We start from the raw sequence: 23,374 nt of genomic DNA, 5'->3' as shown, positions 1-23,374 counted from the left end.
AGGGGCGGTGCTGAGGGAGGGGTGGTGCTGAGGGAGCGGGAGGGGTGGTGCTGAGGGAGGGGTGGCGCTGAGGGAGGGGCGGTGCTGAGGTAGAGGGGGGAGAAGGGGGAGAAGTGATGATAATTTAAGGTGGGCACTTTGCTTTGCAAGCCCATCCCCCTCCTCACTGTACCACGTGGACGTGCAGTGACCCAATGCTACGGAGCTCTGGAGAACCTCTGGTGGAATTCCTGTGCCGTTGATTCATCAGAACCGCACGGAGTTGGAGCAGCTCCAGTTCGGGAAGGGAGGAGCTGCTGCCTTTTTTGGTGGTTTATTAAACCTTGCAGAAAATGACATAACCAGCCAGGATTCCAAACAGCTCATGTTATCACCAGCTCTCCACGCACCACAACAGACACTGGTGCCCACACACACTCCCACCTCAACACACAGACAGACTCGGGGATTCCGCACGCACACACACACTTTGTCTACCTTCAGCCACTTGGGGCTTTGTTCCTTGGTGAAAACCCGCGAGCAGGCAGCCGTGTGTTTGGTGAACGATTTAGGAGGCAGCGGAGGAGGATCTTCAACCCCTGTACCGCATCTCCTGCCCACTCTCCGAGTTCCCTTCACCACACAGACAGTGACGACACTCACCGTCTCCCAAATTCCACGACTCTCACTGGCCACGGTTCAGAAGAACAAGAGATGTTCTTATCAAAATGTACAAGGCAGTGAAGGGGGGTGTCTCCCCTGGTGGAGGGGTTTGGAACCAGCCGGCACGGTCTCAGAATGAGGGCTCTCCCATTTCCGATGGAAATATAGAACATAGAACAGTACAGCACAATAGAGGCCCTTTGGCCCACAATGTTGTGCTGACCTTTAAACCTCGCCTAAGACTATCTAACCCCGTCCTCCCACATATTCCTCTATTTTAAATTCCATATGCTTATCTAGCAATCTCTTGAATTTGACCAATGTACCTGCCTCCACCACCGCCACAGGCAGCGCATTCCATGCCCCAACCACTCTCTGGGTAAAAAACCTCCGATATCTCCCTTGAACTTCCCACCCAATACTTTAAAGCCATGCCCTCTCGCATGAGGAGGACTTTCTTTGTTCAGAGGGTTGGTGAACACTTGGAGGAGGTGTCACGGAACGTGTTCAAGGTCAAGATATTGGGGAGGGGGGGGTGGAGAGGAGGGTAGAGAGGCATGGGGGGAGGGAACAAGAAATGGGAGAGAAAGGTGGGGGAGGGGAGAGGAAGGGGTAGAGAGAGGGGGGGGCGAGAGAGGAAGGGGGAGAGATGGGGGGCAAGAGGTGGGGGTGGAGAGACGGGGGGGAAGATCGTGGAGGAGGCTATCCAGGAGGGTGCTGAGAAGGGGGAAGGGCAGGGACACCCCCTGTCTGTTCATTCCCGGGGTACAGCAGCAGCAGACCAATGGGCAGAACCACAAACTGGTCACAGTGTGGAAGAAGCCATTTGGCCCACTGAGTCTGTGCCAGCCCTCCGTCACCCTGCTCCCACTGTGGACCCTGACCACTCCGAAATCTTTCGCCGCCCTCCCTCACTGTAGTATCACCACCGGACAGGTCCCTTCTCCTGTTTCCCTGTCCCAGACCGCGGTGGGTCCCTGTCCCAGACCGGTCAGTCACAACCCACAGCAGCTTCAGCAGCTGAGATCCCCCGGGGGTGGGTGTGGTTCCTCTCCACACTGCTCCCCTAACCCGCAGGCTCTTCCCCACTCCCCTCCCTCACTGCCTGTTCCCTCTTCCTGTGCTTCACCCAGCTGAGCTCCTCTTCTTCTGAGGCAGATTCCGAGTTCAAATCCTAATCCGAGACTTCCTGCAAAAATCCGGTCTAAACCTCCACTGCAGTACCGAGGGAGGGTCGCACTGTGGGAGGGGCGGTACTGAAGGGAGCACGCGATCTCCACGGGCACCCTGGCTGAGTTCCGCACTCGGTGGGCCCCTCAGGGGATCGCGTGTGTCATGGGTGGCTCTAATATGATTCTGATCTGAAGTGTTGTGTGTTGCGGTAGCGGGCGTAGTGTTGCGTGGGTATTGGTTTTGCTTAGTTGTTTCTTTCTGTATTAGATGTACTGTATTGCTATTGGTTGGTTTTTGTAGTGCTTTTGGCGAATAAATGTTTTGTACAAAAAAAAGGGGGCGGTACTGAGGGAGGGTCACACTGTGGGAGAGGCAGTACTGAGGGAGGGTCACACTGTGGGAGGGGCAGTACTGAGGGAGGGTCCCACTGTGGGAGGGGCAGTACTGAGGGAGGGTCACACTGTGGGAGAGGTGGTACTGAGGGAGGGTCACACTGTGGGAGAGGCAGTACTGAGGGAGGGTCACACTGTGGGAGGGGCAGTACTGAGGGAGGGTCCCACTGTGGGAGGGGCAGTACTGAGGGAGGGTCACACTGTGGGAGAGGTGGTACTGAGGGAGGGTCACACTGTGGGAGAGGTGGTACTGAGGGAGGGTCACACTGTGGGAGAGGCAGTACTGAGGGAGGGTCCCACTGTGGGAAGGGCAGTACTGAGGGAGGGTCACACTGTGGGAGAGGTGGTACTGAGGGAGGGTCCCACTGTGGGAGAGGCAGTACTGAGGGAGGGTCCCACTGTGGGAGGGGCAGTACTGAGGGAGGGTCCCACTGTGGGAGAGGCAGTACTGAGGGAGGGTCACACTGTGGGAGAGGTGGTACTGAGGGAGGGTCACACTGTGGGAGGGGCAGTACTGAGGGAGGGTCACACTGTGGGAGGGGTGGTACTGAGGAGTCCTCCCGCTGTACATCGGGGACCTGGGGTGGAGGGTGTTGCACCGGGTGGTGCCGTGCAACCGGTTCCTGAGCCGGTTCACCGACACCCCGGCCGCCCGTCACTTCTGCGGCCGGGAGGAGACGGTGTACCACGCGTACGCGGAGTGCGAGAGGTTGCAGCCCCTCTTCGGGTATCTGCGGGGGCTGCTGCTGAAGTTCTGGCTGCACTTCAGCCCGGCGCTGTTGGTCTACGGGCACCCGGTGCGGCGCGGGGAGGGGCGCGCGGCGGATCTCCTGGTGGGTCTCCTGCTGGGCCTGGCCAAGCTGGCCATCCACGGGACGCGGCGGCGGGCGGCCAAGGGTCCCGGCAGGTCGGCCTGCCTGCCCGTCTTCCGCGCTTACGTGCGCGCGTGGGTGTCATTGGAAAGGGAGCACGCAGTCTCCTCGGGCGCCCTGGCCGAGTTCCGCGCTCGCTGGGCCCCTCAGGGGATCGCATGCGTGGTGGACGAGATGGATGCGATTCTGGTGTGAAGTGTCGTGCGTTTTGCGGTCGCGGGCATAGTGTTGTGCGGGCATTGGTTTCGGTCGGGTTGGTTCTTTCTATATTCGATGTAGCGTGTTTGCTGTTGGCTGTTTTGTAGTGTTTTGTTTTAAACGAATAAACGTTTTGTAAAAAAAGGGGCAGTACCGTGGCCCCTCAGGGGATTGCGTGTGTCGTGGACAGTACAAACACGATTTTTATTTGAAGTGTTGCGTGTTGCGTTAACTGGTGTAGCGTTGCGTGTGTGTTTCATTAGTATTAGTTTGCATTCTCTACTGGAATATGTCGTTGCTTAGTTTCTTCTTTTCTGTATTAGATGTAGTGTATTGACACTGGTTGTCTTTTTGTAGTGCTTTTAGCGAATAAATGTTTATATTAATAAAAAGGGGTGGTACTGATGGGCCCCTCAGGGGATCATGTGTGTGGTGGACAGTACGAACGCGATTCTTATTTGAAGTGTCGCATGTTGCGTTGACGGGTGTAGCGTCGCGTGTGTGTTTCGTTAGTATTAGTTTGCATTCTCTACCATAGTATGTCGGTGCATAGTTTCTTCTTTTCTGTATTAGATGTCGTGTATTGACACTGGTTGTCTTTTGTAGTGCTTTTAGTGAATAAACGTTTATTATTAAAAAAAAGGGGCAGTACTGATTCCGGCAGGTCGGCCTGCCTGCCCGTCTTCCGCGCTTACGTGCGGGCGCGGGTGTCCTTGGAACGGGAGCACGCGGTCTCCTCGGGTGCCCTGGCCAAGTTCCGCGCTCGGTGGGCCCCTCAGGGGATCGCGTGTGTGGTGGACGAGACGGATGCGATTCTGGTGTGAAGTGTCGTGCGTTTTGCGGTTGCAGGCGTAGTGTTGCGCGGGTATTGGTTTCAGCCGGGTTGTTTCTTTCTGTACTCGATGTAGCATGTTTGCTGTTGGTTGTTTTTGTAGTGTTTTTTTAACGAATAAACGTTTTGTACAAAACAAAAGGGGCAGTACTGAGGGAGGGTCACACTGTGGGAGGGACACACTTTCAGCTAAGATGTTAAACATCGGTACTATTTGCTGTTCTCTGCATCTCTGCCACCTTCTCCCCAGTGTCCAGTCCAAACTCAAGCCCCCACTCAACATCTTTAAAACAGATGATCTGGTTACCTTAACACTGCTGTTTCTGGGATCTTGCTGTGTACAATCTGTCAGCCGTGTTTCTCCCCCCCATTACAATCACGTCTGTGCTGTAGACAGGCTTCATTGCTACAGAAGCACCTTCCTCCTGTGTGGCCTGTGGGGATGAGAGGACCCGCACCTCGCTGCTCCTTCCCTTCCCAATGATGTTGTCATCCTGTTTATCTTGGCTCACTTCTACTTCCCAGTCCCAGGCACCAGGAGGAGAATTCATCAACAGTGCTCACACCAGCCGGAAATATTTTGCACTGAAAATTATTATTTATTTCCCATTCCATTCAAAGGAGAGGAAGTCCCAAAGGAGGCTCCTTCCTTAACCTGTAAATCAGTTTTCATGTGAAACTTGGCATTGTTTCAGTCGATTTTTTTCCCATTAAAAGCTACGGGCTTCCTCTCTAGCTGGTGTCTGCAGCCCACTAGCAGCAGGACAGCACATTCACCCTGCTCCTACAACATCTTGGCTGACCTTGTGCCTCAGGTCCATGCTCCCACCCAGTGCTCAATCCTGATTCCAGTGTCCAGATGCCCGATCTCAACTTCAAACAATCTCCGAGGGAAAACTAGGGGAGCGAATTCCAGGGGAAGAAACCCTGTCTTCTGGAATAGAGCGGACATGGAGAGGATGTCTCCACTGAGGATGTCTCAACTTCCCTCTGGTTAAAGTAGGACTTGGACATTCAGCCCTCACTCCTGCCTTTCCATTCAGTATACTCACAGCTGATGAGTCTATCCCAGCTCTACCTTCCTGCTCGTTGACCATCCCCCACAGTCAAAGAGCTAGACAGCACAGAAACAGGCCCTTTGGCCCAACTGGTCCATGCTGACCAAGATGCCCATCCAACCCAGTCCCATATGCCTGCGTCTGGCCCTCTAAATCTTTCCTATCCGTGTACCTATACCTTTTAAATGCTGTTACTATACCTGCCTCAACCACTTCCTCTGGCAGCTCTTTCCATATATGAACCACCCTCTCGGTCAAAAACATGCCTCCTCAAGCTCCAATTAAATCTCTCCCTTCTCACCTTAAACCTGTGCCCTCTTGTTCTTCATTCCCCAACCCTGGAAAACAACTGAGTACGTTCACCCTATCTATGCCCCTCATGATTTTATACACCTCTGTAAGATCACCTCTCAGTCTCCTATGTTCCAAAGAAATAAGGACTACCTTTTCCAACCTCTCCCTATAACTCAGTCCTTTGAGTCGTGGCAACATCCTTGTAAATCTTTCCTGCACCCTTTCCAATTTAATAACATCTATCCAATAGCAGGGCGACCAAAACTGAACACAATACTCCAAGTGTGGCCTCACCAGCGTCCTGTACAACCTCAGCTAGACCTTCCAACTTTCATACTCAGTGCCCTGACTGCTGAAGGCCAGCGTGCCAATAGCCTGCTTCACCATCCTGTCTACCTGTGACTCCACTTTCAGTGAACCATGTACATTAAGAGGAATAGATAGAGTGGACAGCCAGCGCCTCTTTCCCAGGGCACCAATGCTCAATACAAGAGGGCATGGCTTTAAGGTAATGGGGGGGAAGTTCAAGAGTGACGTCAGAGGAAAGTTTTTTACCCAGAGAGTGGTTGGTGCATGGAATGCGCTGCCTGGGGTGGTGGTGGAGGCTGATACGTTGGTCAAGTTCAAGAGATTGTTAGATAAGCATATGGAGGAATTTAAGATATGTGGGAGGAAGGGGTTAGATAGTCTTAGGAGTGGTTTGAAGGTCGGCACAACATGGTGGGCCGAAGGGCCTGTATTGTGCTGTATTGTTCTATGGTTCTACGCCAAGGTGCCTCTGTTCTATAACACTCCCCAGGGCCCTGCCGTTCACTGTGAGAATCCCACCTGGATTTGACTTTCCAAAATGCAACACCTCGCACTTATCCAAATTAAACTCCATTTGCCATTCCTCGGCCCACTTACTCAGCTGAGCAATATCCCCCTGATATTTTTTGATCACTTTCTTCACTGTCCACTATACCACCTATTTTAGTGTCCTCTGCAAACTTACTAAGCACGCCTTGTACATTCTCATCGAAATCATTGATATCGATGACAAACAGCAATGGGCCCAGCACCAACCCATCTATCCCAACTGCCGACACACCCTCCTACAACTGGAATCAGGTTCTCTGTAAGTAACACAAATTGAGGGGGCTAGTCAGAACATCAGGTAGTGTCTGTGGAGAGGGAAACACGTTTAGCAATGGCCTTTCACTCCCCACCGCAGGTCGAGACCAGAGGATTTGTCATAAGGAAATGATAGAGGCATTCAGCAAATACTCTGTGCCTGTATCGAGCTGGGAAGCAGGGGAAGGCCATTTAGGACTGAGGAGAAATTTCTTCACTCAGAGGGCGGTGAATCTTTGTAATTCTTTAACCCAGAGAACTGTGGAGGTTTGGTCACTGAGTTCATTTGAAATAGAGATCGATAGAAATGTCAAATACTAGAGGCACTGCTTTAAGGTGAGAGAGGGAAAGTTTAAAGGAGATGTGTGGGGCAAGTTTTTTTTGTTTTTACACAGAGAGCGGTGGGTGCCTGGAATGGGCTGCCAGGGGTGGTGGTGGAGGCAGATACGATACAGGGGTTTAAGAGGCGGTTAGATAGACACATGAACGTGCAGAGAATGGAGAGAGATGGATCATGTGCAGGCAGAAGGGACTTAGTTTAATTTGACATCATGGTCAGCACAGACAATGTGGGCCGAAGGGCTTGTTCCTGTGCTGTATGTTCTAAGGTTGATGAATCTTAGAATCACTGAAATTGTCGATGACTGCAGGGCTTCTGGTGAAGGTGCTCCCCAGTCCTTTGTCACTGCAACTCCCTCCCCAACAGCACTCTGGGAGCCCCTTCACCAGGACGACTGCAGTGGCTCAAGGGCAATTAGCTCTGTGGGTAAAGTGGTGGAAACTGTGGGGAGTTGGTGGGAATGTGGGGAGATTAAAAATGGAATGTAGGGTTGGGTGGTTGATGGTTGTCACCAACTCAATGGGCTAAAGGGCCTCTTTCTGGGCTGTATCTCTCTATGACTCTGCGGTCATGGTGCGCGGCAGAACCTGGATTTAAGGAAGGAATAGATTTGTAAATTGGTTTATTATTGTCACATGTACCGAAGCACAGTGAAAAACTTGTATAACGTCCATACAAATCAATTCATTACAACAGTGCGTTGAGGTAGTACAAGGGAAAACAATAACAGAATGCAGAATAAAGTGTTACAGTTACAGAGAAAGTGCAGTGCAGGCAGACAATAAGGTGCAAGGTCACAACGGGGTAGATTGTGAGGTCAAGAGTCCACCTCATCACACTAGAATGGAAATGGTGATGGAAGGATTGGGGGGAGGATCACGTGATGCAGAAAGATCAGCACAGATTCACTGGGCTGAATGGCAGCCTGGTTGCCTGCGACTTCACATCGCGCTTAAACTACAGAACAAACATTCAGTTTAGGTACTTCAGCATTTGTTTAAGTGACAGACCTCTGATCAGTGAAGCTCAGAGAGATGTGTTGTTATAAATAGGAGCACAACCCTGAGAATGATGTCTGGGCAAGGTTCTTTAACTGCACCAACACCAGTCAATCCCAATTTAGCTGTTTTATTTCTCAAAGATCAAAAAGAATGTGTATTTTGGGAGATGCAATGCTATCCGCCTCCTCAGGATTCAAAGGCTGGACAAGAATGTGCTCAAGTTTGCAGGAATATATCAAAATATTCCAACATCAAAGGCCTGAGAAGTTGCAATCTTTTGCAAACGCAGCAATTATGGCAAGCTGCAGAGATTTCCTGGTACCTCACCAAATAGTTTCCATTTGTTTTGTAACGAGATTCTTGGCTGCACTCAGCAACATTTTGCGATGTCCTCACATAACTCACTCTCATTCCAAACTTTCTAGCCTTGTTGAGGGTTTGGCTCTTTGAAGACAGCACTATTACGCTGGAGCAACTCAACGCCCTGCAGAACCAGATCTCTCCCAACATTGATACAAGGAGTCTCAGCTCAAAAGAACCCGAGCATTGGTTAGAGTCATAGGGTCATACAGCAGGGAAACAGACCCTTCAGCCCACTATGTCCATGCCAACCCCTTTCCCCATCTACACTAATCCCATTTGCCCGCATTAGGTGCATATCCTTCTTTACCTTGCTTATTTAAGTGTGTTTCTAAATGCCTTGTAAACGCAGTGACAGTATCTGATTCCACCCCCTCCTCCGGCAGTGAGCTCCAGATATCACCCTCTCTCTGTGTAAAATAACTTACCCCTCAGATCCCCTGTAAACCGCCTTCCTCTCACCTCAAACCTCTGTCCTTTTGACACCCCTGCCATGGGAAAAAGATTTTGTCTATCTACGCCACTCATAATCTTACACACCTCTATCAGGTCACCCCTCAGCCTCCGACGCTCCAGAGAAAAGCCCAGCCTGTCCAATCTCTCCCCATGACTAAAGTCCTCCAGTCCAGGCAACGTCTTGCTGAATCCTTGTGTGGGCAGAGAGCAGGAGAGTAGTGTTGAGGCCGAGATTCGATCAGCTATGACCTTACTAAATGGCAGGGCAGGTTTGTACAGCTGAATAACCGACTCCTGCTTCCTCTGTTCTGATGCAAGTGTGCAGGGGAGTGGAGTGCGCTCATCCATAGACCCTGCCTCCATCAATCCCCTCCTGAGACCTTTGCTGACCCACTCCACACCATTGTGCACCTCCAGGTTGGAAGAAATTTGAGATCCTGTCCTTCAGCAGAGATAGTTCACCCTCAAACCTACTGTATCGGCCCCTCAGGAGGACCTTTGGCACCACTTTGTCTGCCTTAAATCTCTGGGGCAAGGGGCTGAAGTAATCTGTGGAAGAGTTTAAGGGGAGTTGGGGAACCTAAAACTAGAGGGCATAGGAGAGAGGTGAAAGATTTAAAAGGGACCCGAGGGGCAACTTCTTCACGCAGAGGATGGTGGGGATATGGAACGAGCTGCCAGAGGGTGTGGGTGAGGCAGGTACAATGACAACCTTTAAAAGATATTTGGATAAGCACATGGACAGGAAAGGTTTAGAGGGATATGGGCCAAACACAGGGAAATGGGATGAGCTTAGATGGGCATCTTGGTTGGCATGGACGTTAGAACATAGAACAGTACAGCACAGGAACAGGCCCTTCGGCCCACAATGTGGTGCCGAACTAATTAAACTAATGACGTCTAATCCCTTCTGCCAACACATGGTTCATTTCCCTCCATTCCTGACACAACCACGTCTGTCTAAGAGCCTCTTAAACGCCTCTATTGTATCTGCCTCCCACCCCACCCCTGGCAGCACATTCCAGGCACCCACCACTCTCTGTCTAACAAACATCTTTGAACTTACCCCATCTCGTCTTAAATTCAATGCCCTCTAGTATTAGACATTTCTACCCTGGGGAAAAGATACCGGCTGTCTTCTCTATCTGTGCCTCCCATAATTTTATAAACTCCTTATCGGGTCTCCCCTCAGCCTCCACTGCTCCAGAGAAAACAACCCAAGTTTGTCCAACCTCTTCTTATAGCCCCCTGATCCAGGCAGTGCCCCGGTGAACCTCTTCTGCACCCTCGGTTGGGCCAGAGGGCGTGCTTCCGTGCTGCATGACTCTGTTTCACCCAGGACGATGGGCCTCTGCGGCTCTGTACCCGAGGGGGTGGTGTACCCGAGGGGGCAGTGGAAGGAGAAACCCTCCCCATGTCCAAGCCCCACCTGGAGATGCGAGTACAAGGACGGACCCCTCAGTGAGGCAGTGGCGGTTTAGTACCTACGATCGTTCGGAAGCAACCTGTGGGCAGGTGGACCAGGAGCGGGCTGCTGGGATTGGGCTGCTGGGATTGGGCTGGGTTTCGTCTTCAGCAGACACGACTCGAAGCTCTCCTGACACCAAAAATTTCAGTGATTCTAGGATTCGTCAACCTCAGAAACTCCCCACCAAACCCCAGAAAACCTCCCAGAACATAGAACAGTACAGCACAGGAACAGGCCCGTCGGCCCACAATGTCTGTACTGAACACGATGCCGAATTAAACTAAATCTCTTCTGCCTGCACATGATCCACATCCCTCCACTCCCTGCACACTTGTGTAGCTATCTAACAGCCTCTTAACCACCTCTATCAAATCTGCCTCCACCACCACTCCTGGCAGCACATTCCAGGGACCCACCACTCTCGGTGACCCACACATCTCCTTTAAACCTTCCCCTTCTCACCTTAAATGCACTGCCTCTAGTACTTGGGGAGCTTAAATGTTTATTTGTCTCAACATACCCCCCCGGCATCTCCTTTCAAGTTTAAGATAATCACTTGTCCTGTGTTTAAAAAAGGAAGCGAATCACAAGATTGTCACAATGAAGGAGGCCCTTGTAGTCAGAACCACGAGGTAAATTCCCCGCTGACTCCAAATGACTTGAGGCATTTCACTTCTGTTGCCTTACTGAGGTATTATTCCAATACCAACGGCCCTTTATGTGGAGAATCCACTGCCGTCAATCATCGTCCACCAACTACCAGCACTGGTTTGCCTCTCTACCCTGGCCTACTCTGGTGCCCTCACTTCTGCCTTCATTGACCAACTTAAAGGCAAGCCAGACAGCATCTTGGTCACCTCCAGGGGACTGGGAGAGGAGAAGGGGAGCAAGGAGAGGTTTCTTCCATCTTTTGTAACCTCCAAAAGCTTTCCATTGGCTTTGAACTGAAGTCACCCCTACACTGCAGGAAACATGGCAGCTGAACTGTGCACAGCAAGCTCAACAAACAACAAGGTCATCTCCATCCCCCTCTGACCTGTCTGTCTGTGGTCTCCAGGGTTGTTCTAGCAAGGCCCAACACTTCACCTTACAACTGGACACACTGCAGCCCTCAGGCTTCAACGGACCAAGGACTCACTCTCTGGATCAGAACTGACCCGTCCCACTGGAGGTTTCTCTCTCTCTCTCTGCTGACGTGTTGGGTACTGCCCACCGTCCTGACCCATCTTTCACAGTTTTTACACTCCCCTTTTCTCTCTCCTTAACTGCCCTCATTAGCATATCAGACAGATGGCTTCATCACCAGATTACCACCATGGCAACGCTGGCCTCGCCCTAACAGATACTCCCTTTGTCCTGATGAGTAAATTAGCAGATGACACCAAAATCAGTGTATAGTGGACAATAAAGAAGATTGTCTGAGGTTACAACAGGATCGAGATCAATTGGAAAAGTGGGCAAAGGAGCGGCAGATGGAGTTTAACTCAGACAAGTGCAAAGTGATGCATTTTTGGACGTTAAACCAGGGCAGGACATACACAGTGCATGGCAGGGCCCTGGGGAGTCTTGTAGCACAGTGAGACCTAGGGGTTCATTGTTCCCTGAAAGTGGTGATACAGGCAGACAAGGGGGTGAAGAAGCCTTCATTGGACAGGATATTGAGTACAGGAGTTCGGACGTCAAGTTACAGCTGTACAAGACATTGGTGAGACTGCACCTGGAATATTGTGTGCAGTTGCATAGGAAGCCGGAGAAGGTGAAGAAAAGATTCATGAAGATGTTGCCGGGACTGGAGGGCTTGAGTTGTAAGGAGAGACGGGACAGGCTGGGACTGTTTTCGCTGGAGCGAAGGAGGCTGACGGGTGACCTTATGGAGGCTTATAAAACCACGAGCGGCATCGATAAGGTGAATGTGCACAGTCTAAAACTAGAGGGCATAGATTTAAGATGAAAGGGGAAAGATTTAAAGGGAGCAACTTTTCCCTTCGCCACACCGAGGGTGGTGGGTGTATGGAACGAGCTGCCAGAGGAAGTGGTAGGGGTGGGTACAATTACAATGTTTAAAAGACACTTGGACAGGTACACGGACAGGAAAGGTTCAGAGGGATGTGGGCCAAACGCGGGCAAATGGGACTGGCTCAGGTAGCCACCTTGGTTGGCATGGATGAGTTGGGCCGAAGGGCCTGTTTCTGTGCTGTATAACTCTACCCACCCCACTCCCCAGCAACATAACACTAACGTGTTTTTCTCTCATTCCCAGTTCTGACGGAGGGTCTTTGACCTGAAGCTGTAACTCTGTTTCTCTCTCCACAGATAATAACTTGCTGAGCCTTTTGAACATTTTTCTGTTTTCATTCTAGCAATGAGATAATCGACTGGTTTAGGTGACGTTGGCCTAGAGTTGAACGCTAATCAAGAAACCAGACAAAATACTTAAGAGGACAAATGCCAGATGTTCTTAGAACATTCTTTTGCTCCTCAGTTTCTCAGTGCTCAGAACACAGCTCGTGACTTCCCTTCAAGTTGCCCAGGAGGGTTGGAACATCAGCCTCCTGACTGGAGCAGGAAAGCAGCCTTGTTCACAAGGCCGTGTCAGAGTTGAGCAATGGACCTAGTCTCTTTGGAATAAGTGTGGTTGCAAGAAGGTGCCAGAAAGGCAAGGTGCACTTAATGGTCCTGGTGGGATGAATCCCAGGATAATCAGGGAAGGGAGGAAATTGTACAGGCCTAATAGAACATAGAACAGTACAGCACAGGAACAGGCCCTTCAGCCCACAATGTTGTGCTGAACTAATTGAGCTAATGACGCCAAATCCCTTCTGTCTGCACATGGTCCGTATCCCTCCATTCTCTAGAGAGAGAGAAGAGACGGCAGACACTGGAATCTGGAGCAACAAACAATCTGCTGGAGGGGCTCAGCGGCTCCTAATGCAGTGTTCTGACCTGAAACATCAGCAGTCCCTTTCCTCCCACAGATGCTGCTCGACCCGCTGAGCTCCCCCAGCAGACTCCACTCATGTGCCTTTCTGAGAGCCTCTTAAACCCCTCTGCCGTATCTGCCTCCACCACCCCCCCCCCCCCCCCCAGCAGCCCGTCCCAGGCACCCACCGTTCTCTGTGTAAAAAAACCTGCCCCACATATCTCCTTTGAACATTCCCCCCTCACCAGGTCAGTGTGACAGGTCCCATTCCCACACGGCCTTCTCTACAGTCAGAGACTTTTTCCCAGGGCAACAATGGCTAACACGAGGGGATATCATTTTAAGGTGATTGGAGGAAGGTATAAGGGGGATGTCTGAGCTAAGTATTCTTTTACACAGGGAGTGGTGGGTGCGTGGGGCGCACTGCCAGCAGAGGTGTGGGCGCAAATACATTAGGTGCATTTAAGAGACTCTTAGATAGACACATGAACGATAGAAAAATAGGGGGCTGTATGGGAGGGAAGGGTTAGATAGATTTGGTATTGGTATTGGTTTATTGTTGTCACTCGTACCGAGGTACAGTGAAAAACTTGTCTTGCACACCGATCGTACAGGTCAATTCATTACACAGTGCGGTTACATTGAGTTAGTACACGGTGCATTGATGTAGTACAGGTAAAAACAATAGCAGGGTAAAATGTCGGCACAACATTGTGGGCTGAAGGGCCTGTACTGTGCTGTAGTGTTCTATGGTCTGTGTACTGGAACATCACCTCACGTTCCGGCGGGGAGGTGTACCACCCAACCGCGTAAATATTGAGTTTTCCAATTTCAGGTAACCCTTTCTTCCCCCTTCCCACACCCACCCCTCTCCCTCTGACCTTCCTACGGCCCTCCCATTTTTATCCCCTTTCCAACACCCCCCCCAACCCCCTTTCACCCATCTTCACTCCCTTCCCCCTCCTGGTTCCATCCACCCACTATACACACAGGACTCCCCCCCCCCCCCCCACACCCCATTTAGTTCCGACTGCCGTACGCCTCTCCCCCAGTGGTTCCCAGTCTCAGGTCCTTCACACATCAGAGTCCAGCACTGGGAGCCCTTTGTGTTCCTGCTTATCTCCCTCCAGCAGCCGTCTCCCACCATCCCCCTCCCCCTCCCTCGCTCCATCCGTTTAGTTTTACCCTTTTCCCTCTCTCCCTCCATCTGTCACTCACCTGCCACTGTCTCCCAACTCCAACCCACTCCCCTCCCCTACCAGGCCCAACCTGCCCATCTTCTCACACCCCACCTCAGTCCACCAATGGCTCCTGTCCCGCCACTCTCCCCTTATACCAGCCACTTCCCCTCTCCCGATGCAGGGTCTCGACCCGAGATGTCGACAATTCCTTTCCCCCCACAGATGCTGCTCGACCCGCTGAGTTCCTCCAGCAGATCGTTTGTGGCAGTGAAAGGTTGTCTCAGAGCAGACGGACGTGCGGGGTGGAGTTCACCAGGGTCACTACTGGGATCACTCATTTTCTTAAGATGTGTTAATGACTGGACAGGGCACAACTACCAAATCTGCCAATGACACAAAAGTTGGAAACATCGTGAGCTGCAGGAAGATATTAATAGACTATACAAAGATACAAGACCGAGGCAGCTGCTGAATGGGCAGATAGGTGGGATGAAACGTAATGCTGAGAAATGTGGTGTTATATTTTGGTCAGAGAAATGAGACGAGGTGATAAAATCTAGAGGGAATATTTCTAAAAGGAGTTCAAAATTAGAGAGACCTGTGGATATAACGTGGCAGGGTGGGTTGAGGAAGTGGTTTAAAAAGCACACGGGATCCTGAACTCCGGATAAGAGAAGCAAGGACGTTGTGATAAACATTTATAAGCACTGGTACAGTCCCAACTGGAGGGCTGTGTCCAATCCTGGGTGCAGCACGTTAGAGAAGTGGTGATGGCTTTGGAGAGGGTGCAGAAGAGATGGTTAGAACCATAGAACACTACAGCACAGAAAACAGGCCACTCGGCCCTTCTAGTCTGTGCTGAAACTTTATTCCACTAGTCCCATTTACCTGCACTGAAACAGGTCTACAGCGGATGCCATCTCCCTGGCCCTACACTCAGCTCTGGAGCATCTGGACAATAAAGACACTTATGTCAGACTATTGTTTATTGACTACAGCTCTGCCTTCAATACAATAATCCCAAGCAAGCTTGTCACCAAACTCTGAGACCTAGGACTCAACATCTCCCTCTGTAACTGGATCCTTGACTTTCTAACAAACAGACCGCAATCAGTCAGGATAGGCAGCAATACTTCTGGCACGATTATTCTCAACATTGGTGCCCCACAAGGCTGCGTCCTCAGCCCTCTACTCTACTCCCTATACACTCATGACTGTGTGGCCAGATTCTGCTCTAACTCCATCTACAAGTTTGCAGATGATACCACCGTTGTAGGCCGTATCTCAATGTCAACAAAACTAAAGAGCTGGTCATTGACTTCAGGAAAGGGGGTGGTGTACATGCACCTGTCTACATCAATGGTGCTGAGGTCGAGAGGGTTGAGAGCTTTAAGTTCCTGGGAGTGAACATCACCAACAGCCTGTCCTGGTCAAATCATGTAGAAGCCACGGCCAAGAAAGCTCACCAGCGCCTCTACTTCCTCAGGAGGCTAAAGAAATTTGGTTTGTCCCCTTTGACTCTCACCAACTTTTACAGATGCACCATAGAAAGCATCCTATCTGGATGTATCACGGCTTGGTACGGCAACTGCTCTGCCCAGGACCGCAAGAAACTGCAGAGAGTTGTGGACACAGCCCAGCGCATCACGGACACCAGCCTCCCCTTCTTGGACTCTCATTGCCTTGGTGAAGCAGCCAGCATAATCAAAGACCCCACCCACCCGGGACATTCTCTCTTCTCTCCTCTTCCATCGGGCAGAAGATACAGGAGCCTGAGGGCACGTACCACCAGACTTAAGGACAGCTTCTACCCCACTGTGATAAGACTATTGAACAGTTTGCTTATACAATGAGATGGACTCTTGGCCTCACGATCTACCTTGTTGTGACCTTGCACCTTATTGCACTGCACTTTCTCTGTAGCTGTGACACTTTACTCTGTACTGTTACTGTTTTTACCTGTACTACATCAATGCACTCTGTACTAACTCAATGTAACTGCACTGTGTAATGAATTGACCTGTACGATCGGTGTGCAAGACAAGTTTTTCACTGTACCTCGGTACAAGTGACAATAATAAACCAATACCAATACCAAGAAATGTCAAATACTAGAGGGCGTAGGTTTAAGGTGAGAGGGGGAAAGCTGAAGGGAGATGTGCAGGGAAAATTTTTTATTTCCCCAACACAGAGAGTGGTGGATAGCTGGAGGCGGATACAACAGTAGGGTTTAAGAGGCTGTTAGATAGGCACATAAGTACGCAGAGAATGGAGGGATGTGGATCATGTGCAGGCAGAAGGGATTTAGTTTAATTTGGCATTGTGTTCTGCACAGACATGGTGGGCCGAAGGGCCTGTTCCTGTGTTGTACTGTTCTGTGTTCTGTGTATTCAGGAATCAAGGAGACTGGTTCCGGATTAGGGTTCACTGGACATTTTGCAGGTCAAACTTCAAGATTTTGTTGACCTTTGCCTCAAGTTATTTGTTAACCCATTAGACACAAAATCACAAGGGGAAGAGTTTCCTACTGTCTATGCCCCTGATCAGAGGTGTCCATGACCAGGTTTAGGGTAAGTCAAAAGGTTTAGAGGGGATCCGAGGAAGGATTTTCTCCCTGGAGGGTGGTTGGAATCTGGGTCTCAGTGCCTGAGGGGACAGTGGAGGTGGAAACTCTCGCAGCATCTGAGAAGAATCGAGACAAGGCCTTGAATTGTCAAGGAAAAAAATGTCTACAGACCAAGTGCTAGGAAATGGGATTAGTATAGATGGGTACTTAATAGACAGTTGTGGGCTGAAAGGTCTGATTCTATGACTCTATGTACCACTAGATATTAAAGCAGCACTGTGGTACAGCGGGTAGAGCCACTGCCTCACAGCTCCAGAGACCCAGGTTCAATCCTGACCTTCGGTGCTGTCTGTGTGGAGTTTGCACGTTCTCCCTGTGACCGCGTGGGTTTCCCCCCGGGTGCCCCAGTTTCCTCCCACGTCACAAAAACATGCAGGTCTGGGGGTTAATTGGTTGCTGTAAGTTGCCCCTTGTGCGTAGTTGAGGGATTGAATCTGGAGGGAGTTGATGGGAATGTGGGGAGGATGAAGTGTAGGACAGGTGTGAATGGGGGCTCTATGGTTGAAACAGACTCTGTCTGCCTCCCAGCACAGAAACAGGCCCCTCTGTGCCACATCTAGACCACGCCCTGTGGAGAGAATGGAGGGGCGGGGTGGAGGGGGGGTGGTCACGCGGAGATTGGATGGAGATGTTTGAAGTACAGAATGGTTCCCCAGCTGAAGAATGGCAGGAGGATTGATGACGTCTGTCGAGGAACCAGAGGGGGACCTGCGGAAATGCCTTTCCACACAGCATCACTACAACATGGAACGTGCTGCCTGGAGCCAGGCACAACAGTCCATTTACAAAGGGGATTGGATGGTGACTGAGCAGGATAAGTGAGCCTGTCTGTGTCCTATGGAAACATAAAAATACATGATGTGAGCAAGGGATCAGGGCCACTTGGAGAGTTCCTTCAAAGGGCTAGCACACATACAATGGGACGAGTGGTTTGCACAGAAGCAGGCCCTTCGGCCCAACTGGTCCATACTGACCAAGATACCCACCTGAGCTAGTCCCAGTTGCCTGTGTTTGGCCCATATCCCTCTGAACCTTTCCTATCCATGTACCTGTCCAATTACCTTCTAAATGTGGTTAATGGACCTGCCTCACCCACTTCCTCTGGCAGCTCGTTCCATATACGGACCACCCTCTGTGTGAAAAAGTTGTCCCTCAAGTTCTTATTAAATCTCTCCCGTCACCTTAAGCCTGTGCCCTCTAGTTCTCGATTCCCCAACCCTGGGAAAAAGACTGTGTGCATTCACCCTATCTATGCCCCTCATGATTTTATACACCTCTATAAGATCACCCCTCATTCTCCTATGCTCCAATGAAAAAGTCCCAACCTGCTCGGTCCCTCAAGTCCTGGCAACATCCTTGTAAATCTCCTCTGCACTCTTTCCAGCTTAATGTCACCTTTCCTGCAGCAGGGTGACCAACACTGAACACAACACTCCAAATGTGGTCACTCCTGACGCTGCTGATTTTGTAACGTGTTACATTTCCAGCCCCCAATCAGTGCAGGGAAATGGTTAACATTGCCGGTCACCGGGACAGTTCAGAGGAATACGATGGGCTTCAAGCCAATCACAGAAGGTCCCGGCCACAGCTCACAAACAATAGCACATCTCCAGGGAGGACTCCTGCCTCCAGTGTAACCACAGGACGGTAATCGAGTGCGCTGAGAACGTGACTTCAGCCAGGGAACTGACTGAGGGCAGGTTCAATCCACGGAAAAGCAAAGACCACAGATTGCACATCGGGGATTGTTCCCATCCTGTTTGTGCCAAGTGGGAGTTATCAACAAATGCGGGCGATCAGGGCGGTCACCTGTTACAAACCTCCGAGCAGCAGCCTGAGCAAGGGTGCAGACTCTGGAGGGGTTGGGGACATCCCACCCACACTCACGACAGCAGAGACACCAGAGGGTTCACCACATAACAGACAGATTATACACCCTTCCTTCAGAACCCCCCTCGCCATCCATCCCAGTCCCTCCTTCAGCTGCCGACCCAGGGATACTGAGGCCAACTAACCGCTGATCACCCTAATCCCTCAGGACTGCCCCTCCCCCACCTCACAGTGCGAAGCTCCCTCAGTACTGCTTCTTTTTTTTTAGAAAACGTTTATTAGCTAAAAGCACTACAGAAGACTACAAATATCAAATGTAGACATCTAATACAGAAAGGATCAGCTAGTCAACTACAGAACTTCAGAGATTACCGTAAACTAACACCCGCGAAAACACACATATGTCACTACGCCCGGTACCACAACGCTCAATACTTCATATCAAAATCATATTGGTGTCGTCCACGACACACGCGATCCCGAGGGGCCCACCGAGCATGGAACTCGGCCAGGCCGCCCGCGGAGACCACGTGCTCCCGTTCCAAAGACACCCGAGCGCGCACGTAAGCGTGGAAGACGGGCAGGCAGGCTGACCGGTACCTTCAGCTGCCCGCCGCCGCGTCCCGTGGATGGCCAGCTTGGCCAGGCCCAACAGAAGACCCACCAAGAGATCCTCCACGCGCCCCGCCCCATGCCGCACTGGGGTCCGTAAACCAACAGCGTCGGGCTGAAGTGCAGCCAGAACTTAAGCAGCAGCCCCCTCAGATATGCAAAGAGGGGCTGCAGTCTCTCGCATTCTGCATACAGGTGGTACACAGTCTCGTCTCAGCTACAGAAGTGAAAGGCGGCCGGAATGTCGGTGAACCAGCTTAAGAATTGGTTGCACGGTACCGGCCGGTGCAGCACCCGCCACCCCAGGTCCCTGATGTACAGCGGGAGGACTCCCTCGTATAGAGACCTCCCATGGTGTGACCCTCCCTCAGTACCGCTCCCCCCACAGTGAGACCCTCCCTCAGTACTGCCCTGGAGCATCAGCCTGGATGATGCATCAAGATCTTTTGTAACAGGAATCGCCTGACTGGAAATTGAAAGTTTTACTTGAGGCTGACGCATTATTTTTAAAACCGGACAGTTTCTCTCGAGGTTCCAACTGACAGTATGGAACTGGTTGCACCTCTGCGGTGCCCAGATGATGTTCAAACAAGAGGAAATGGCTATGACTCAGAATGAGCCAACTCTGCATCCAGGGTCTGGCAGTGACTAACTAACATTGTGACGTTGCGTTAACTACAGACTAAAAAAGGCAATGCCAGAAACATAATTATTCACAGACAAGGTGACCACAGCCGTGAATAATTCAGACATTTACTGAGCAAATGTACATGTGACTATAAAGATATCTAAAAATCTAAAACGCTGTTAATACAACAGACGGACTTTGACTGCGAGCAGATAACATGAACACAGTGTTGGGATATCATACAACACAACACTCCACCTGACAACACACTGTTCAGTCGCTTTTTTTAAATTTGAATTCAGCGACAGTGGTTTCTCAGTTATCAGAGTCATCAACACGGAAACAGGCCCTTTGGCCCAACTCGTCCATGCCGACCAAGATGCCTCTCCAAACTAATCCCATTTGCTTGCATTTGGCCCATAAACCTCTCCTATCCAAGAACCTGTCCAAGTGTCTTTTAAACGAAGTAATTGTACCCCCCTCATCGGACAGCTCGTTCCACACACCCACCACCCTCTGTGTGGCAAATCTTGCCCCCCAGGTCCCCTTTAAATCTCCCCCCTCTCACCTTAAACCTATGCCCTCTGGTTTTAGAGTCCCCTACCCTGGGAAAAAGATAGTGTCCATCACCTTATCTAAGTCCCTCATGATTTTATAAACCTCCACAAGGTCGCCCCTCAGCCTCCTTCACTCCAGTCCCAGCCTATCCAACCTCTCCTTCTAATCCATGCCCTCCAGTCCGAGCAACGTTCTTGAGAATCTTTTTGCACCCTCTCTAGCTCAAGCACATCCTTTCTATGGTACGGTGACCAGAACTGCACACGATATTCCAGGTGCGGTCTAACCAACATCCTGTACAGCCGTAACATGACGTCCCAACTCCTGTACTCAGCGCCCTGTCCGATGAAAGCAAGTGTGCCGTACGCCTTCTTCACTACACTGTCTACCTGTATCACCACTTTCAGGGAACTATATACCTGTACCCCTAGGTCTCAACTGTGCTACAAGACTCCCCAGGGCCCTGCCATTCACTATGTCCTGCCCTGGTTTAGCTTCCAAAAATGCATCACTTCATACTTGTCCGAGCTAAGTTCCATCAGCCACTCCTTTGCCCACTTCCCCAGTTGACCAAGATCCTGTTGTGACCATAGACAACCTTCTTCACTGTCCGCCACACCACCAATTTTGGTGTCATCTGCAAACTTACTAAACATGCCAACTAGATTGAAAATCAAACACTGCAGATACAGGAAATCTGAAATAAAAACAGAAAATGCTGCAAACTCTCAGCGGGTCAGGCAGCTTCTGCGGAGAGAGAAAAACAGGTAATGTTGCAGGTTGACCGTCCATTAGAACCTTTGTGAGTTCTAATGAAGTGTCATCAACTAGGTGTGTGAATACTCTCTCTCTCTCTCTCTCTCTCTCTCTCTCTCCCTCTCTCCCCCACAGATGCTGCCTGACCTGCTGAGTGTTTCCAGCATTGTCTGGTCGTATTACAGTTGTTCCTCGTTGGTTTAAAAGATGATTCAGACCTGGACTGCAACCACACACTCTCCCAGTGATGGAACCTCACGGCACATTTAGTGACATATCCTCAACATTCACTTCAACCAGAAAACCACAATTCAAATCAAACTGAAACTTGTTCCAGAAACCTTATTACTGGCCACATCAGCAGAGGGGGGTGCCCCTAAAGATGAATTGCCATGGGATTATTTACTAACATCTCTTCCATTGGATTGCACCTCTGGGATCAAGGTGGGATTAATGCAAATGCAGCAATGTTGTGAAACCCAAGGATATTCCCTCAGTGTTCTGGGGCAACACACACACTTCAAACCAACACTGTTAGAACAGAACATTGGACACTTTGGCTCTGCACTAGGTGGGAGCTTGCTATGCACAAGTTAGCTGCCACACGCCCTGCAGTAAATAGTAACAACATTTAAGATAATTCAGTTAAAATTGGCAAATTGGTTTATTATTGTCACATGTACTGAGGTACAGTGAAAAACTTTGTTTTGCATGCCATCCATACAGATCATTTCATCACATCAGTGCATTGAGGTAGTACAGGGGAAAACAATAACAGAATGCAGAATAAAGTGTTACAGTTAGTGAGATTGAGAGGATGGTGGGGATTCAGGAGAGTCAGAACATTCAGAGGTGATTTACTTCATCATTCTACACCATATGAGTAATTCAGCACAGTTTTAGATCCCAGTGAAACCTCCTGCTTCTCAAAATTACTTCCCTTTCCAATGTTTATCCAAGTCCCTTCTGAAATTTGCTGCTACATTTGCTTCTCCCAGCTCACAACTCACTGCGTGAGGTTACTCTCGCCATCACTTCAAGTGACACCTCCCTTAAACCTCTGCCCCCAGTGTGCACAGGAAGTGTCAACACACTTGCCACGACAAGGGGAATTGTGCCCATGTAGAAGGAGTTGGGAATGGGTTGCCTGGACCATTGCCCAGCAAGGACATTGGGATCCTGGTTGGTTCTGAGAATTCCATACTGGAGTGAATCCTCCAACACTCATTCCCAGCTCCCGGCACTCCCAGCAGCGGAGTGGCCCGTCGGCTCTTCAGATATTGCCATTGGCTCGTTTACCTGACCAGCCAACACAGCCCGTTTACTTACAGCCACAGAGAGGTACAGCACAGAAACAGGCCCTTTGGCCCATCGAGGCCATGCCAACCATCAACCACCCATTTACACTGATACCTCTCTCCCTACGTACAATCAACACCCCCCCCACCCTCGATTGTACCACTCACCTACACGCAAGGGGCAATTTACGCTGGCCAACTAGCTAGCAGAGAGATAGCAGGTGAGGGAGAGGAGGGAGAGCCCGAGAGAAGACGCGAGGGAGAGGGAGAGAGGGAGAGAGGGAGAGGGAGAGGGGGAGGGGGGAGGGGGGAGGGCAAAGAGGAAGCAAGCAGAGAGAGAGAATAAGTTTGAGAGTCTGAAAAAGAGAGGAAGTGAAGGGATTGCATTTCTATAGCACCTTGTGTATCCTCAGGGCATCACAACTGCGAAGGAGCCATGCTGGGACCTTCGAATGGTGGCGAGATGTTGTTTTAATATGCCCTCTCTGGATGGGTTGGAATTCTGTTTGCCTCAGTGACAATCAAATGAGGCGTCTATGCCCAGAGGACCCTGCTGTGACCTCAGTGGTGGTGAGGCTGGGGTCTGGGCTGGGTAACGTTGACCCCACTCACAGCCCAGTGTCTCCCCTCCGCCACACTGCCAGTGAACGCTGCTGGTCACAGACAATCACCGTCACCTCGGGAAATTGCAACGCAAAAATCTGTGGAATTCTGTCCCCGGTGTAGGGATACCAGCCCAAAATAGCACAGGTCTGAGAAAGGGAGG

General features: G+C 50.6%; 1 protein-coding gene across 1 annotated transcript in view; it reads right to left on the bottom strand.

Moving 5' to 3' along the window:
- mical2a (microtubule associated monooxygenase, calponin and LIM domain containing 2a) overlaps positions 1-23,374 on the bottom strand; it is a 221,235-nt gene that overhangs the window by 138,132 nt on the left and 59,729 nt on the right. The gene's annotated exons all lie outside the window — the stretch shown is intronic.

This window comes from Pristis pectinata, chromosome 14 (genome assembly GCF_009764475.1).
Source record: "Pristis pectinata isolate sPriPec2 chromosome 14, sPriPec2.1.pri, whole genome shotgun sequence".
Taxonomy (NCBI): Eukaryota; Metazoa; Chordata; class Chondrichthyes; order Rhinopristiformes; family Pristidae; genus Pristis; species Pristis pectinata.
This window is presented reverse-complemented; position numbering and strand designations above follow the sequence as displayed.